General features: G+C 37.2%; 1 protein-coding gene across 50 annotated transcripts in view; it reads left to right on the top strand.

Moving 5' to 3' along the window:
- Window positions 1-16,401, top strand: part of NUMB (NUMB endocytic adaptor protein) — a 167,186-nt gene that overhangs the window by 29,918 nt on the left and 120,867 nt on the right. For 34 of the 50 annotated variants that reach the window (XM_081508997.1, XM_081508992.1, XM_081509018.1 and 31 more), the window contains exon 2: window positions 15,635-15,771. The exons of 2 other annotated variants lie outside the window; for them this stretch is intronic. The gene's annotated coding sequence lies outside the window, so the exon portion shown is untranslated. Of the gene's footprint in view, window positions 1-11,361; window positions 11,456-13,014; window positions 13,161-15,634; window positions 15,772-16,401 lie in introns of all 50 variants that reach the window. 14 more of the 50 variants (XM_081509016.1, XM_081508983.1, XM_081509003.1 and 11 more) reach the window with 2 other exon arrangements.

Here is a 16,401-nt window from a genome sequence, read left to right as displayed (position 1 = left end):
TGCCAAGGGGGAGCTTCCAGTGCCCCTGTCCCTGTGGTGAGCCCCTGCCAACCCACACCTCCACAAGTGGCCCTCTAAAACTAGCAGGTAGTTTTGGATTCATCTCCTGTGGGGTCACTGCTCCTCTCCTTTGGGTCTTGGTGCATGCTAAATTTTGTTTGTGCCCTCCAAGACTGGAGTCTCTGTTTCTCCCAGTCCTCTGGAAGTCCTTTAATCAAATTCCGCAGGCCCTCAAGGCCAGATTCCCTGGGGATTCCTTGTCTGTTTGTCAGATCCCCAGACTGGGAATCCTAATGTGGGGTTTAGAACCTTCACAGCAGTGTGGGAAGTATTTGTAATACTGTTCTCCAGGCTGTGGGTCACCCACCTGGTGGATATGGGATTTGATTTTACTGTGAATGTGCCCCCCCTACCATCTTGCTGCGGCTTCTTCTTTCTTTGGATGTGGGTTATCTTTTTTTTGGTGGGTTCCAGTGTCCTCCTGTCAATGGTTGTTCAACAGCTAGGTGCAGTCTTGGTGCTCTCGCAGGATGAGATTCCTGTGCCTTTTCTAAACCCAGCTTGTACATCTGGAAGTTCTCAGTTCACGTACTGTTGAAGGCTAGCTTGAAGGATTTTGAGCATAATCTCACTAGCATGTGAAATGAGCGCAGTAGTATGGTAGTTTCAGCATTCTTTGGCATTGCCCTTCTTTGGGATTGGAATGAAAACTGACCTTTTCTAATCCTGTAGCCTCTTGAGTTTTCCAAATCTGCTGACATACTGGGTGCAGCACTTTAACAGCATCATCTTTTAGGATATTAAATATCAACTGGAATTCCATCACCTCCGCTAGCTTTGTTTGTAGTAATCCTTCCTAAGGCCCACTTCAGATCACACTCCAGAATGTCAGCTCTAGGTTAGTGACCAAACCATTGTGACTAAATTCTTAGAATGATACCTAGCATAAAGTCAGTTCTCTATATATGGCAACCATTGTATCTTCAATGAGTCTTAGAATTTCTTGTTGTTTTCTGTGTGTAGATAGTATAGACAGATAAATAGATGTATGTGCTTGTGCGTGCTAAGTCACTTCAGTCATGTCTGACTCTCTGTGACCCTATGGACCGCAGCCTGCCAGGCTCCTCTATCCATGGGATTCTCCATGCAAGAATACTAGAGTGGGTTGCTGTGCCTTCCTCAAATAGATGTCTACTTGTGTGTGTGTATATATATTTATATACATGTGCACTGTATATATCCACACACTATTAGATAGATGTCTATAGTGCGCATATATGTATAGTATGTTTCTGTGTATATATTTGTGTATCTATATAGTGACCCCAAAACATTTGGCAGTTATTATTTGAAATTTTAGCAAATGTGTCTGGGGGTTATGGCATGTATGGAGGCTTTGGGGTGGGACATTTTTTTGTTGTTTTCATTTTTTTCTTTATTATTATTATTATTTTTTTTTTAACAAACCCTTGTGTCGAGGTGGGTGGAACATTTAAATTGAATTTCAGTCTATGTCCTGGCAACCTTGAATTGGAAAAATTTCGGGAGAAATTGCATTTTTTTTTCGATATTGTAAAGTGGTGAAGTGGCTTTATTCTTTGTGGTATTCCAGTAATTGATAATTCTTTTAAGCTGTATTGCGTGTACTTTTCATTAGCTACTAATAAAAAAAATCAGTGCAGTTTGTGTGGATATCATAAGAAATTATGGACATTGTAGTGGAGTGAATTTTAAGTCAGGAAAATGGCATGTTGGAAGGACACATGAGGGGCTCCCTGGTGTCTCAGTGGTGAAGAGTCCCCCTGCCAATGCAGGAGACATGGCCTGTGGGAAGGTCTCTCATGCCGAGGAGCCTCTGAGCCCACGTGCCCCAACTGTTGAGCCTGTTCTCTAGAGCCCTGGAGCCGCAACTAGTGAGCCTCCATGCCACAGCTGCTTGAAGCTTGTGTGCCCTGGAACCCGTGCTCTCTAAGAGAAGCCACCACAATGAGAAGTCCTCGCACCGCAACTACAGAGTAGCCCCCCACTTGCTGCCACTAGAGAAAAGCCCACACAGCGACGAAGACCCAGCACAGCCAAAAATTAGTCAAATAAATAAATATTTTTTAAAAGTGTACATGATTGGGGAAGAAAGGTGGTTTTGAGGTAGAGGTTTTGGCTTCAACAACCATAGTTAATGCTGAGATAAAACTCTTCTTTGGGAAAGAGGCACAAAAAAGAGGGATAACGTATTAGACAAACTTCCAATTTGTATTTTAGTTTTCATATGCTTGTGTATTGTAACCCCTAAAGACTTCACTCTAGTCTGTTAACATTTACCCATTAATTCAGAATCATAAATTAAATTTTTTTTCTTTTAAAATAGAAATGTCAACTATTCTTGGATGTTAGCTTTGAATTAGTGGAGGGATGAGTCTGATAGCTTATCATCTATTACTTTTTTAAGGGATCCTGAATCGATTATTCTGCCATTTAGAGAGATTGTGCTTGCTAATAAATGATCTTACTTTATTTCTTTGACTGAAATAATAAGACAGACTACTTTCTTTTTCCTCTTACCTCAAGCCCTGAGTATGCCTTTGCTTTTATTTTTGTCTTATATTGTAAACTACTGTGTGCGTGTAGGTGTTTGGAACCATGAAAGTGTATTATCAAGTAAGCATGGCATAATGCCATTTAGAGTTTTAAAGTTAATCTATCAGTCATGAATAATAAGAACTAGTTCAATATGTCATCCCATCAGGTAGTCATTTTCAGGTGAACTTTAGATGTTCAGAGAGTACTGATCCATCCATCTGATGAGTACATTTGTGCTACTTTACTTAAGTTGAGAAGATCTTAATGGTTATGCATTTCTCCCCAAACTGAAAGATTTTTTAAAAATACTTTGTTAACTCTTTAATTGTCAGAATCTGTGGTAGGATTCTTAATTCAAGTAGAAGATTCATTAGGATTCTGATCCAGAATCTTTCCAATATGAGGAAATAGTTAGACACTATTTATCATGATAATTGCTAAAATTTTACTTTTTTATTATTTTTCTTCTTTTTTCAATATGAGATGAGACTTTTAACATTTAAAAATTTTTGAGAAATAACTGATATGTGTAGTGTAAGTACAATTGTTTGTCATCTATCAAAATAGATGGAAGCTTTATATTGAGCTTTTGCCATTCACATTTTTGTTGTACTGACTGACAAATTTCCTTTGATTTGTATTGCTCTTTATTGGGCCTTTGTGAAGCAGATGGAGTTTGAGAGAAGGATCACAGTATTTGAAATCAGAGGATTTAAAGTCTTGTCTCTGTCAGTTTACTTGCTCTGTGACTTTGACCTGTTGAGAAGAAAACAACGATATCTGTCCCGTAGAATTGTTGTCAATATTAAAATTAAATAAAATGCTTTGTGATCTATATCATAACTCTTAAGTGTTACAGGGTGCTTTTCAGTTGTGACATTTGTTGTCTTTTAGCAAAATAGCAATGCTGTGTGCTTAGTCGCTCAGTCACGTCCGACTCTTTGTGACCCTATGGACTGTAGCCCGCCAGGCTCCTCTGTCCATGGGGATTCTCCAGGCAAGAAGACTGGAGTGGGTTGCCATGCCCTCCTCCAGGGGATCTTCCCAACCCAGGGATTGTACATAGGTCTCCCTCATTGCAGGCGGATTCTTTACCGTCTGAGCCACCAGGGAAGCCCAAAATAGCAATGCTGTCCTTAAAGATTGCCATTGTATGGGTGGCATACCAACTTTCGATTTGATATATCAGTTTTATTTAAGGTGACTATCCTTTGGTTTTTGTCTGCCTTTGTATTTTCCCTGACGGTAAATTTGTTCACTGTATGAGGATTCTTCTTTTGCCAAAGTTAGAAATTGGTTAGACTTTATCATTACCTTCTGCTTCATGATGTCGTGAAAAATAAGGCCTGTCTAGGGTCCAATTGGGACCCAGCCTTTCTCGAAGTCACTGGTTCTCAGTGGGGTCAGTACCTGCCCATGTTGTGCTTGGATCTTCGAGGGAGACTCTTGGTTGCCACAGTGATTAAAGTGGGGTAGGTACAGCATTGTCATTCAGTGAGCAGCAGTCACGAATGCCATACATCCCTCAAGATATGAGACAGTTCTGCATGGATTTTGAACATTTCTCCAGACCTTCTTATGGATGAAAAACCTGTTTGTACTCATCTGATTCTAATTTGGTTTTGCATTTAAACACAAAGTAGTTTTTTGCCTGGCTTTAATAGATACTGAATTTTCCAGGAATGTAATTACTGAGTAAATGGAGGGCAGATTGTACTTTGTTTTGTTCAGAAGCAAGAGTTGTTAACTGTTTTGGAAAATCATATTACCAGTGGCATTGCTGCTTATTGTATTTGATTTCCCAACACAGCTCATTTATGCCAATCTTCATTTGTAACTGTCATGTTCATGGTATTTCTATGTGTGGGAGCAAGTGTCTATTTCCTTATTAATATGAATTCTAGGATGGTTATATTGGAACATTTATGTATTAAAATATTTTATTAAAAATTACTTTTTCTCCTCTTATTTTACGTTAGGCAGTATATTAATTTTTCAAAACCAAAGATAGGTAGGTTACCTACTTGCATTACATTTCAGCTTTATGCTTTCAAAACGAAAAACTTTTGTTTTAGTGGAGTTTCAGGATGAAACCTATATTTAATGGAAGCCTATGTGCCCTTTCCGGGGTGAGAGAGGAGGTCCATGTTGGTTTTCATTATTGATGTCTGTTCTCTTTTTCTTCCTTCTCCCTTCCTTTTCTGTTTTCCTTTCCCCTTATGATCTACTTGATATATAGATAAGAATATGGTGCTGTATATGTAAATAATAAAGCATATACTAAAATCAGTACCTGTGAACCCACCACCCAACTTAAGAGAAAGAACATTACCAGTGCTGTTGGTATATTTCTTTTTGATTTCCATCTACCTGTCTTTCCACCAGGAATGAAACTATTCAAGATTTTGTTTTGGATATATTTATTTATCATTCCCTTCCTTTTCTTTTAATTTTACCACATTTGTATATATTTCAAAAATTTATCAGTTTTATTTTTTAACTCTAAAAATGGAACCATGCTGTATGTATATTCTTGTTTGCTTTGGCTAATCAACATTATATTTTTAAAGATTCATTCTTATGGATATGTGTAATTGTGGTTAATTTTCTCAGATGTGTGTATGAATTGTATGACTGTTACCACAGTGTATCTCTTCTTCTAAAGACAGACATTTGTTTTTTTTTCTTCCATTTTGTTGGTATTACAGTCTGTTCCTACTTATGTCTTCAGGTACAAGTACTTCTCTACAACAGTGAATTTTAAGCATTTTTGATGGTGATCAACCCCTGCCCACCTCCACCCACTATTCAGTTCAGTTCAGTCGCTCAGTAGTGTCCGACTCTTTGCGACCCCATGAACCACAGCATGCCAGGCCTCCTTGTCCATCACCAATTCCCGGAGTTCACCAAACTCACGTCCATTGAGTCGGTGATGCCATCCAACCATCTCATTCTCTCGTCCCCTTCTCCTGCCCTCAATCTTTCCCAGTATCAGGGTCTTTTCCAATGAGTCAGCTCTTCGCATCAGGTGGCCAAAGTATTGGAGTTTCAGCTTCAACATCAGTCCTTCCAATGAACACCCAGGACTGATCTCCTTTAGGATGGACTGGTTGGATCTCCATGCAGTCCAAGGAACTCTCAAGAGTCTTCTCCAACACCACAGTTCAAAAGCATCAATTATTCGGCTCTCAGCTTTCTTTATAGTCCAACTCTCACATCCATACATGACTACTGAAAAAACCATAGCCTTGACTAGATGGGCCTTTGTTGACAAGGTAATCTCTCTGCTTTTTAATATGCTGTCTACGTTTGTCATAACTTTGCTTCCAAGGAGTAAGCATCTTTTAATTTCATGGCTGCAATCACCATCTGCAGTGATTTTGGAGCCCCCCAAAATAAAGTCAGCCACTGTTTCCATTGTTTCCCCATCTATTTGCCGTGAAGTGATCCACGCACTATTACACAGACAGAAAAATGAGAATCAGTATTCAGCCATATTACATGTGATGCATTCCTGTTTTTCTCTCTTTTTCTCTTTTCTCTTTATGTGTTGACTGTGCCCTAAATGACTTCACAGTTCATTTTCACAGTTCAGGGTCGTTGACTTGGTTTCTTTTGGAGAACAGGTGTGTTGATCTGGCTTTCCTTTACTTATAGAGTGTTTCAGAGATAGCATTTCATGAGGTGTGAGTGCAGCTGGCTAAGCAGGAGGACTGTTGCACACCTGGAAACATCTGGCTCTTGAGCTCTATAAAGTTTCAGCTAGCACTAAATTTGGATTTCGCCCTTAAGTACCTGCTACTCCTTGATGAAATGAATCCCTTAGGTATGCCTTAACTAAATATTTTGAGTTATCCCAGTGTTACACCATTCTCTGAGGATACACGGAGCTGGGTTGCTTCTGGCTTTCTATTCTTGATATTTACTGTGATGTCAGACTTGGCTCCCCCTATTGCTTATCTTAACCATAAACTGTATATTCTTTAAGGCTCAGATGTTAGTAGTTGATTCTTCAGTTTTCTGGTGCCTTGCTAGTGTGCATATTCAGATACTTCACGTATTTCCTCTTTCTTGAAATCTTCATTCTGCTTGCAGACTAAATAGCTTGAATTTTTTTCGCTGAAGAGGAAGAGAGTTAATTTACATGGGAATTTATTTGACTTTAATCTTAAGTAATTATAAAGTTAAGCAGAGAACTACATGTTTTAACTCTGATTCAGTGTTTATAGTTATTTAGAATTATTACAATTGTAACTTACAGAGCTATGCTTTGAATCTCAGGAAGAGTATTTGCACTTGGTACTGTTCTTAATGACTCTTAACAGGAATAACCAAGGTACAGTTGTGTGAAATATATCTAGTTTTAGCTAGCACTAAAACTTGTGTATATATAGTTTTAAATCTTGGTTTTATGACTGTAGGACTTAAAAATAATAAATAGGCATTATATTCATTCCAGTCTAGATGTTGTGTATGGTTTGCATTATTGTTTTTTGTAGCAAAATATATGTAACATAAAATTTACTGTTTTAACCATTTTTAAGTGTACAGTTCAGTGGCATTCAGTATGTTCACATTGGTTGTGCAACCATCCCCACCATCCATCTCCAGAACTTGATCGAAAGATCAAAATGAAGCTGTGTACCTATTCAAGGTTAACTTTCTATTCTGCTCTCCCCTCAGCCCATAGCAACCTCCATTCTGCTCTCTGTCTCTAGAAATATGACTACTATCTACCAGCCACCTGGATTGTTTCCATTTTTTGGCTGTTGTGACTAATGCTACTATGAACATTGATGTACAAATATCTGTCTGAGTCCTGCTTTCAGTTCTTTTAGGTATACACTTAGTAATGGAATTGCTGGATCACATGGTAATTCTGTGTTTAATTTTTTTTGAGAAATGGACATACATTTTACTGGTTTTCTTTTGCATCTGTATTATAGATATATTTTTAATAAATAATTACAGATCTGTTTCTGTAATTTTTCAGTGGCCGCATAGGGTTCCAGACTATGGATATGTCTTGGTTTATTTGTAGATGTTTCTATCATTAACAATTCTTGCTATAATAAACATTATTATGGTTCATTTATTCATCAGATATTTACTGAACACCTGCATATGCTTGGAATGTGTAATGGCTCTTTTGTACAGACGTATTTGCACACATCCATTTACTTAGGATAAACTTTTTAGAAATGAGACTGTTGGGTCAAAGGATGGGCATATTTTGAAATGTGATTATTTTCCTGAAAGTTTTTATACTTATAAACTATTTAAAAATATAGTCCCAAATAATGAATAGGAATGTCAGATTCCCCGTGCTTTATGAAACACTGGGTATTATCCATCTTTTTAGTATTTGTTCATCTGAGATGAGGGTAATTTGCATCTCTGGTCACTACTAGTGAAGTTGAACATTTTGTGCTTACAGTTTTGTTTCCTCTTTTGTCAGTTGTGTATTCATGTATTTCTGCTCCTATCTTTTTCTTATTAACTTGTTAGAACTCCTTATATACTAAGGATATTAAATATTTTATATATATTGTTTTATATTATAGGTATTTCCCCCAATTTGTCATTTTTGTCTCTTATTTTTTCTTCATAATCTCTTGCAGTGTAGCTGCTTTACTTTTTATAACCAGTTGTGTTAGTCCTTTACAATTTCTGTCTGGTCTCTCTTTCCTGGTGGTCTTGGCCCACTCTGATTTAACATTCTGTGTGTGTGTGTGTGTGTGTGTGTGTGTGTGTGTGTGTGTGTAAGGGAGTGATTTGTAGAAAAACTTTCTTAGAAATAGAAGTCTCTGCATGAACTGATCTATTTTGAATTAAATCTGACATTGAAAGTAGTTTGGGAAAATGAAATGTAAAAGGCAGGTGAAGAATCAAAAGTTTAACTTCTTTTTTTTAAAATGAAAATCTTCATAAAGATTGATGAAAACGTTTCCAAACCAATACTTACTTGCCATAGAAAACAAGTACATATTGAACCTAATTTACTTTTTATTGCTATCTTAAGGATTCAGGAAAAGTTTACTTGTTAATTTAGATACGTAGGCTATAGTAGATTGGAGAAATGGTACATTAACTTTGGGAGATATTCCACAGTTTTTTACTTGTTCTCAAAATTTCTTTCATTATATGTCATTAGAGGTTGTTGACGAGGATGCTGCTTTGGTTGCTATTCTTTGTCTTTGTAAGTGCTTTTGCCTATATCTCATTCCTTGAAACCTTTGATTACTTTTAATCCTGATTTTTTTCTGTATCTTGTTGCTATATCTGGTTCCTGACTTCTTTGATCTTTTCAATACCTTTATTCTTTTGTTTCTATTCTTGATTTCAATGTGAGCTTTATAAGGATTTAAAGAACTTAATCATACCATGTAGTCTTTAATTTTTATATACAGATACTTTCCAGCATTGTGTACATTTTAAGCTCCAAGTGCACAACTCTTCTGGACATTTGAGTTTGCTAACTACCTGGATGTTACTGGAGGATGTATATGTAGAGCAAGTATTATAGTCATTTGACCTAGAATATAATAATGAAGAGTGAAAATATAATAATGGAGAGTGGAAAAGCTGGCTTAAAACTCAACATTCACAAAACTAAGATCATGGCATCTGGTCCCATCACTTCATGGAAAATGGAAGTGGAAAAAGTAGAATCAGTGACAGATTTTTCTCTACTTGGGCTCCAGAATCACAGCCATGAAATAGAAGATGCTTGCTTCTCAGAGGAAAAGCAATGACAAACCTAGACAGCATATTAAAAAGCAAAGACATCACTTTGCTGACAGAGGTCTGTATAGTCAAAGCTATGGCTTTTCCAGTAGTCATGTATGGATGTGAGATTTGGAGCATAAAAAAGGCTGAATGCTGAAGAATTGATGCTTTCAAATTGGTGCTAAAGAAGACTTTTGAGAGTCCCTTGGACTGCAAGATCAAACCAGTCAGTCCTAAAGGAAATCAACCCTGAATATTCATTGGAAGGACTTAGGCTAAAGCTGAAGCTCTAATACGTTGACCACCTGATGGGAAGAGCCAACTCCCAGGGTCTTGGAAAAGACCCTGATGCTGGGAAATATTGAAGGCAAAAGGAGAAGGCAGCAGCAGAGGATGAGATGGTTAGATAACATCATCAACTCAATGGACATGAATTTGAGCAAACTCCAGGTGATAGTGGAGGACAGGGATGTCTAGCTTGCTGCAGTCCATGAGGTCACAAAGAGTTGGACACAACTTAGCCACTGAACAACAAAAAATAAGAATGAAATAAAATTATACTTATAATGATTTGATGAAAATGTTGAGCCTTATGAACTTAATCGTGAACCTACCTTGTGACCTTGATCAAATCTAGTTTTCATTTTGTAAATTTGGATGGTTTCTTATTTTAGCTTTCTTTGCCTCAGAGTTTTGCTTGCATAGCAAATGCAAGAGCCAAAGAGTTAAGAGTTCGAGGACTTTAGGGAACATCTGCTGTCTAATTTGTTCTCTGTACAGATATTTGCCTGGCACTGTTTGGTTTTGAGGATACAGTGAAGTCCCTGGCTTCATGGAGTTTACAATCTTTTATGAAATGATGGTTATAAAGAACTCTGTGGTCTTATTTAAAGAGTCATCATTTCATTTCATTTTGGTGGGTTTTAATATGCTTCAAAGAAAAAGGATTTGGTCCCTTATATGCCATATAGGAAATGAGGAACTGTAAAGCAGGAGGAAGAAACCCTAAAAGAGTGAACAAAGACAGTGTTCACTGTCCTCTCAAATTTTTCTGTGTGTATGAATCACATGAGGATCTTGTTAAATTGCAGATTCTGAACCAATAGGTCTAACGTCGGGCCTGGGATTTTGCGTTTCTAACAAGCTTCTGGATGCTGCTTGTGGTACCAGTCTATGAACCACAGTTTGAGTAGCAAGGAATTAGTACTTAATTAAGAGAAAAGAAGAATAGCCTGTTAACCTTTTTGAGAGGAGGGATTTGGGGCCATGCAGCATAGGCTTGGAGTTCTGAGCAACACATCACTCAGAACTTGACCTTGGTGAAATGAAATTATAAGAGCTATTAATTTCATATATAAAGAGGGAGTATTGAGGAGGTAGTCAACATCTGTTTTTTTTGAATGGTGTCTAGAACTAAGGCTGGATGGTCTTAAACCTTTGAAAAGATACTAGAAGGTGAAAGACATGAGGATCTTCAGGTATATAACTAGTCAGATAAACAAAATTTATGAGTAAAGTATTAGCTAGGAGGACTTAGTTTGTAATTGGGAAGATTTTATCTCCTCTTTATACTTATTCTAATTGGCATAGTGATTCTAGTTTTAAAAAAAGTAAAAGTAAGTGCTGATTGTTGTTTTTTAATATGTATATGTATTTTTTCCTGTAGGCACATTCTGTGTGGAAAGTATGTCAAATTTCTTTGTTACAGGTCTGAATAAAGCTTAAGTGTGCTTAAGTAGCCCTTTTATGATCTGTTCCTCTAGTGTTAGCTACTTGGAGCATAAATAACCTAGGAGTTCATTTATCTTCATAGAATTAGCAGAAGACTCTTAATCTTGGAGGTGGTATAAAATGCCCAGTGGATATCAAACATTTACCCATAGGAAAAAATTTGGCAAGCCAAATCTTTGAACCAGCAGCCTTTTATTTAGTTCTGTGAATTCACAATGCTAGTGTTTCCAATTATGTTTTTACATTTTTTCCCCCATTCTTGTACTATTTTAGAAGTAGTATATAGTCATATATCCTCTTTAATAAACACCTAATTTGTTACAGACTGAAGATGTTGGGAAATTACTCCGAACACCCATAATATATTATGGCTCCTGTCATTGGAATATTTGTTTCCTTTGAAAATAGGTATAATAGGGTAAGGAGACTTAGTTATTGTTTGTTATATAGGCAGAAAGATGTGAAATGTAATCATGGATTACATTGAGATGTTCCTTTAATTGTATTGGTTCATTATGATCAAATGAACTACGTATAATGTGTTTTTACTAGTTACGTACCCAGTCGATTTCTGGCATATTTAAAAAGCATTTGCTCTACTTATTTTGGTATTTAGTTCTTTTTTAACATAATTGTTAAAACTGAAAGTAAAACATCAAAAGCATTATAGTCTGTTCTGGAATCAGGCCAAGGAAAAAATGAAGTAAAACACATTGTATGCTAAAAATATATTTTGCAACTTATATCTGAAATTGTTTTGTTAGAGCATCTATTGGAAATGAATTTCAGCTCTTCTTATTCTTTAGGTTTTTTTATAATATAATTATCTCAAAGTGGATGCCCATATAAAATAAGTTTCCAGTGTATTCCAATTTTTAACTCAGTTTAACTTTAGAACCATATAAGCCTTTCCTATGTATTCTGAAAACTCAATGTAGTAATACCTGGAAATGTAATTGAAATATAAAATAAATGAAAAAGTAATGTAAATGTAAAGTAAATGAGAAAGAAATTACAGATAAGCTTAACATTGAAATAATTAAATTTAAAAGAATAGAAAAAGGACACGTCTTGTTAATTTACACTACTGCACTGGTGTGTGGGGCTTTTGAGGGCAGGGACTATGTTATATATTTGTGTTTGCACACATATTAAAGGACTCTTTGTTTAGTGGGGTTTTTTTTTGTTTTGTTTGTGTTTTTAAGAGTCATTAGAGCAAATGTTCCTAGTTCTGGTAAAATCTGTTTTGTTTTTTCTTTATTAAAGAAAAATATAAAAGAGTAGTCTGGGGTCATACAGCCTGTTTTTTTTTTTTTTTTTTTTTTAGTATCAACCTTCCTGCTTAGTAGTTTTGTGATGTTGAAAGTAACTTCTCTATGCCTCAGTTTTTCTAGTTATAAAATTATAATATTAATAGTCCATTTCATAAGCATTGTTATTGGGATTAAGTGAGATAATTAATCCATGGATAATGTTTTGAAGAGCTTTTGGCAAATAAGTACTTTCAAGAATATTTTTTAAAAAAAGAATATTAATTGCTGCTAGTCTTTTTATTCAGGAACACCACTATTGGCATTGTCATTGGTGAATTTATTTTGCTTTTGAAAACAGGCATACATATCCAGGTTCCAATATCATAGGTTTGGGTGATTAATATATACACTTAAAATTAGTTTTGAATAAAAACCTTAAGAATTTTTACTTTCAAGCTACTGTAACTTTAATTCTTATGGGGAAAAAAGAGAGAAGTCATTCATTTAATAAGTCATTTTTTTCCTTATAAACTATTTGATACCTGTTCTTGACAAGGCATTGTACTATGTGCTAGAAATATAAAATGGAGCAAACTTGGTTGTGTCCTTCCGTTGTTTATAGGCTAGTAGAGAAAGGTACCACTGAGTGTAAATCAATGTTGAAATAATCCCTTTTATGCCAGATCATTAATACATGAAACATTTTTATTTTGCCTTCTGGAAGGTATATAAGCCAAACTTTTGGGTGGATTGACTCTTTGCCTTTAACATCTTATCTGTTTACGATAACTCGGTGGTAGCTGTATCATTCCTGTTTTGCAAATATGGAAATTGAGGCTCAAAGAGGTAAATTCTCACACAACTACAAAGGTCAGTCCAAAATTCTGCTTATTTAAAAATGCATTCATCCTGCTATTCTACCTCCTACACATTTGTCATAGGTGCAAACCTCTATTTGAAGACTTAACTCATTAAATTGTATCTGAAGTTTATGTGTTGATTTCCCTGTTACATTGGGAGATTTTTTTAGAGCAGAGATTAGTCTGAAATATTTCTAGGGCTCCTCAGCCACTAGTAGAGTACCTGTCATTTATTAGGTACATAATATTAGTTGAGTAATGAGTGCCAAAGAATTGATGCTTTTGAACTGTGGTGCTGGAGAAGACTCTTGAGAGTCCCTTGGACTGCAAGGAGATCCAACCAGTCCATCCTAAAGGAGATCAGTCCTAAATATTCATTGGAAGGACTGATGTTGAAGCTGAAACTCCAATACTTTGGCCACCTGATGCGAAGAGCTGACTCATTGGAAAAGACCCTGATGCTAGGAACGATTGAGGGCAGGAGGAGAAGGGGATGACAGGATGAGATGGTTGGATGGCATCACCGACTCGATGGACATGGGTTTGGGTGGACTCAGGGAGTTGGTGATGGACAGGGAGGCCTGGCATGCTGCTGTTCATGGGGTCACAAAGAGTCGGACACGACTGAGCGACTGAACTGAACTGAATGAATGAATATTTAGAATGTTAGAAATAAAAGGAATTTTAGATTCATGTACATAATATTAGACACTCAGTTCAGTTCAATCGCTCAGTCATGTCTGACTCTTTGCGACCCCATGAACTGCAGCACGCCAGGCCTCCCTGTCCATCACCAACTCCCAGAGTCCACCTAGACCTTCAACATCAGTCCTTCCAATGAACACCCAGGACTGATCTCCTTTAAGATGGACTGGTTGGATCTCCTTGCAGTCCAAGGGACTCTCAAGAGTCTTCTCCAACATCACAGTGCAAAAGCATCAATTCTTCGGCACTCAGCTTTCTTTATAGTCCAACTCTCACATCCATACATGACTACTGAAAAGACCATAGCCTTGACTAGACGGACCTTTGTTGACAAAGTAATGTCTCTGCTTTTTAATATGCTGTCTAGGTTTGTCATAACTTTGCTTCCAAGGAGTAAACGTCTTTTAATTTCATGGCTTCAATCACCATCTGCAGTGATTTTGGAGCCCCCCAAAATAAAGTCTGACACTGTTTGCACTGTTTCCCCTTCTATTTGCCATGAAGTGATGGGACCGGATGCCATGATCTTAGTTTTCTGAATGTTGAGCTTTAAGCCAACTTTTTCACTCTCCTCTTTCACTTTCATCAAGAGGCTCTTTAGGTCTTCTTCACTTTCTGCCGTAAGGGTGGTGTCATCTGCATATCTGAGGTTATTTATATTTCTCCCAGCAATCTTGATTCCAGCTTGTGCTCCCTCCAGCCCAGCGTTTCTCATGATGTACTCTGCATATAAGTTAAATAAGTAGGGTGACAATATACAGCCTTGATGTACTCCTTTTCCTATTTGGAACCAGTCTGTTGTTCCATGTCCAGTTCTAACTGTTGCTTCCTGACCTGCATACAGATTTCTCAAGAGACAGGTCAGATGGTCTGGTATTCTCATCTCTTTAAGAATTTTCCACAGACACTAGAATTTCTAAAAATTTTAGATCATTTACATAGGGTTATAACTTTTGATTTTTACTCTTTAGGGTATTTAAAACACAACTAGCACTGTCTATCACATCATCTTATAAAAGGAGCCATTTTAACACCGAAATAGTAGGAAGGACGGGTTCATAGTAAGCAGTTTGGTAACTTTAAACCCATATTTTGGTCATGGCTGGCACCTATTCAAGAAATGCAGTCCTCTCCTTTTAGAGGTAATGCATCTCAGAGAAGTATCTTAAGTTCTTACAGCAAGGCAGAATGGTCACTGAATTTAAAATCCAGGTCTTCTGACTCTCAGCCCCAAATTTTGATCCTGTCCGCTCAATCTGCATCACTTGATGAGATTCAGTTCAGTTCAGTTCATTCACTCAGTCGTGTCCGACTCTTTGCAACCCCATGGACTGCAGCATGCCAGGCTTCCCTATCCATCACCAACTCCTGGAGCTTGCTCAAACTCATGTCCCTCAAGTCGGTGATGCAGTTGAACTATCTCATCCGGTGTCACCCCCTTCTCCTCCTGCCTTCAATCTTTCCCAGCATCAGAGTCTTTTCCAGTGAGTCAGTTCTTTGCATCAGGTGGCTAAAGTATTGAAGCTTCAGCTTCAGCATCAGTCCTTCCAATGAATATTCAGGACTGGCACATACAATTTATGCCTTCACTAAGATCCTATAATTGTTAAGAAGTAGAGCTGGATTAAATCCGTATTACTCAAATCCATTTTAGTGAAACCTGTGCATTCACTTCTGTGTGATCTTACCCTCCTCTAACAGCCCCTATTCAGTTGTAGAGATGGAATTATAAGTGATTTAAAAAAGACATCTATATTTAACATTTTCTTCCTTTGAAAGTTTCAGACTTGGGACTTAAGCAACTTTTTCCAAGGAAGAAGGCCAGTGCAGCTGCTGTTATAACCCAAGATCTTGTCCACGTCCATAGATTGGAATATTGGTGGGCCAGCCATCCTCAGATACCTCACTCAGGACAGGTAAGTGAAAGAGAAATCAGGATAAGAAAAGTAGGATGAATGCTAGTCTTCCTTCCTATTTCTTATTAGATGCAAACAGTTGACTGCCTTTAAGAATTTAACCCTTTAAGCTGGTTAAAAACAAAGCATCTGGAATCTTAGGTGGTTGGGGCAAAAAGATTTTCTTGCTTGTAAAATATGTGTCAAATGTTAACAGTGGTGAAACTTAGGATAATTAAAGTTTTTTTCATTCTTGTTTTGTACATTTTCCAGATTGTATTTATGAACTTGTGTTATTTATTGTTGCATAACAAACCACTCAAAACTTAGTGGTTTTAGACCTTATCAGTCATTTATTTTGCTTGTGTATCTGTAATTTGGGTAAGGCTTGATTGGTCAGGACAGCTTGTCTGTTAACAAGTGGAGTTAGGTGGGGTTGCTGGAGGAAAGGGGGTAGCTCATTGCCTGGGAGGGAGCTGTAATCATTTGAAGACTTGCTCACTCTTGTGTCTGATAGTTAATGCTGGCTGTTGGTAGGGGCCTGGGCTGTAGGCAGAACACCTATATATGACCTGTTTTTGACTTTTTGGTTTCCTCACAGCATGTTGGCTGGCTTCCAAGAGAGAGCGTCCCAAAAGAGCAGGATGAAGT

The sequence above is a fragment of the Giraffa tippelskirchi genome, chromosome 7, assembly GCF_054371585.1.
Source record: "Giraffa tippelskirchi isolate mGirTip1 chromosome 7, T2T-mGirTip1v1.2.pri, whole genome shotgun sequence".
Classification (NCBI taxonomy): Eukaryota; Metazoa; Chordata; class Mammalia; order Artiodactyla; family Giraffidae; genus Giraffa; species Giraffa tippelskirchi.
The sequence above is the reverse complement of the archived record's forward strand: the minus strand, read 5'-3'. Positions and strand labels throughout refer to the sequence as shown.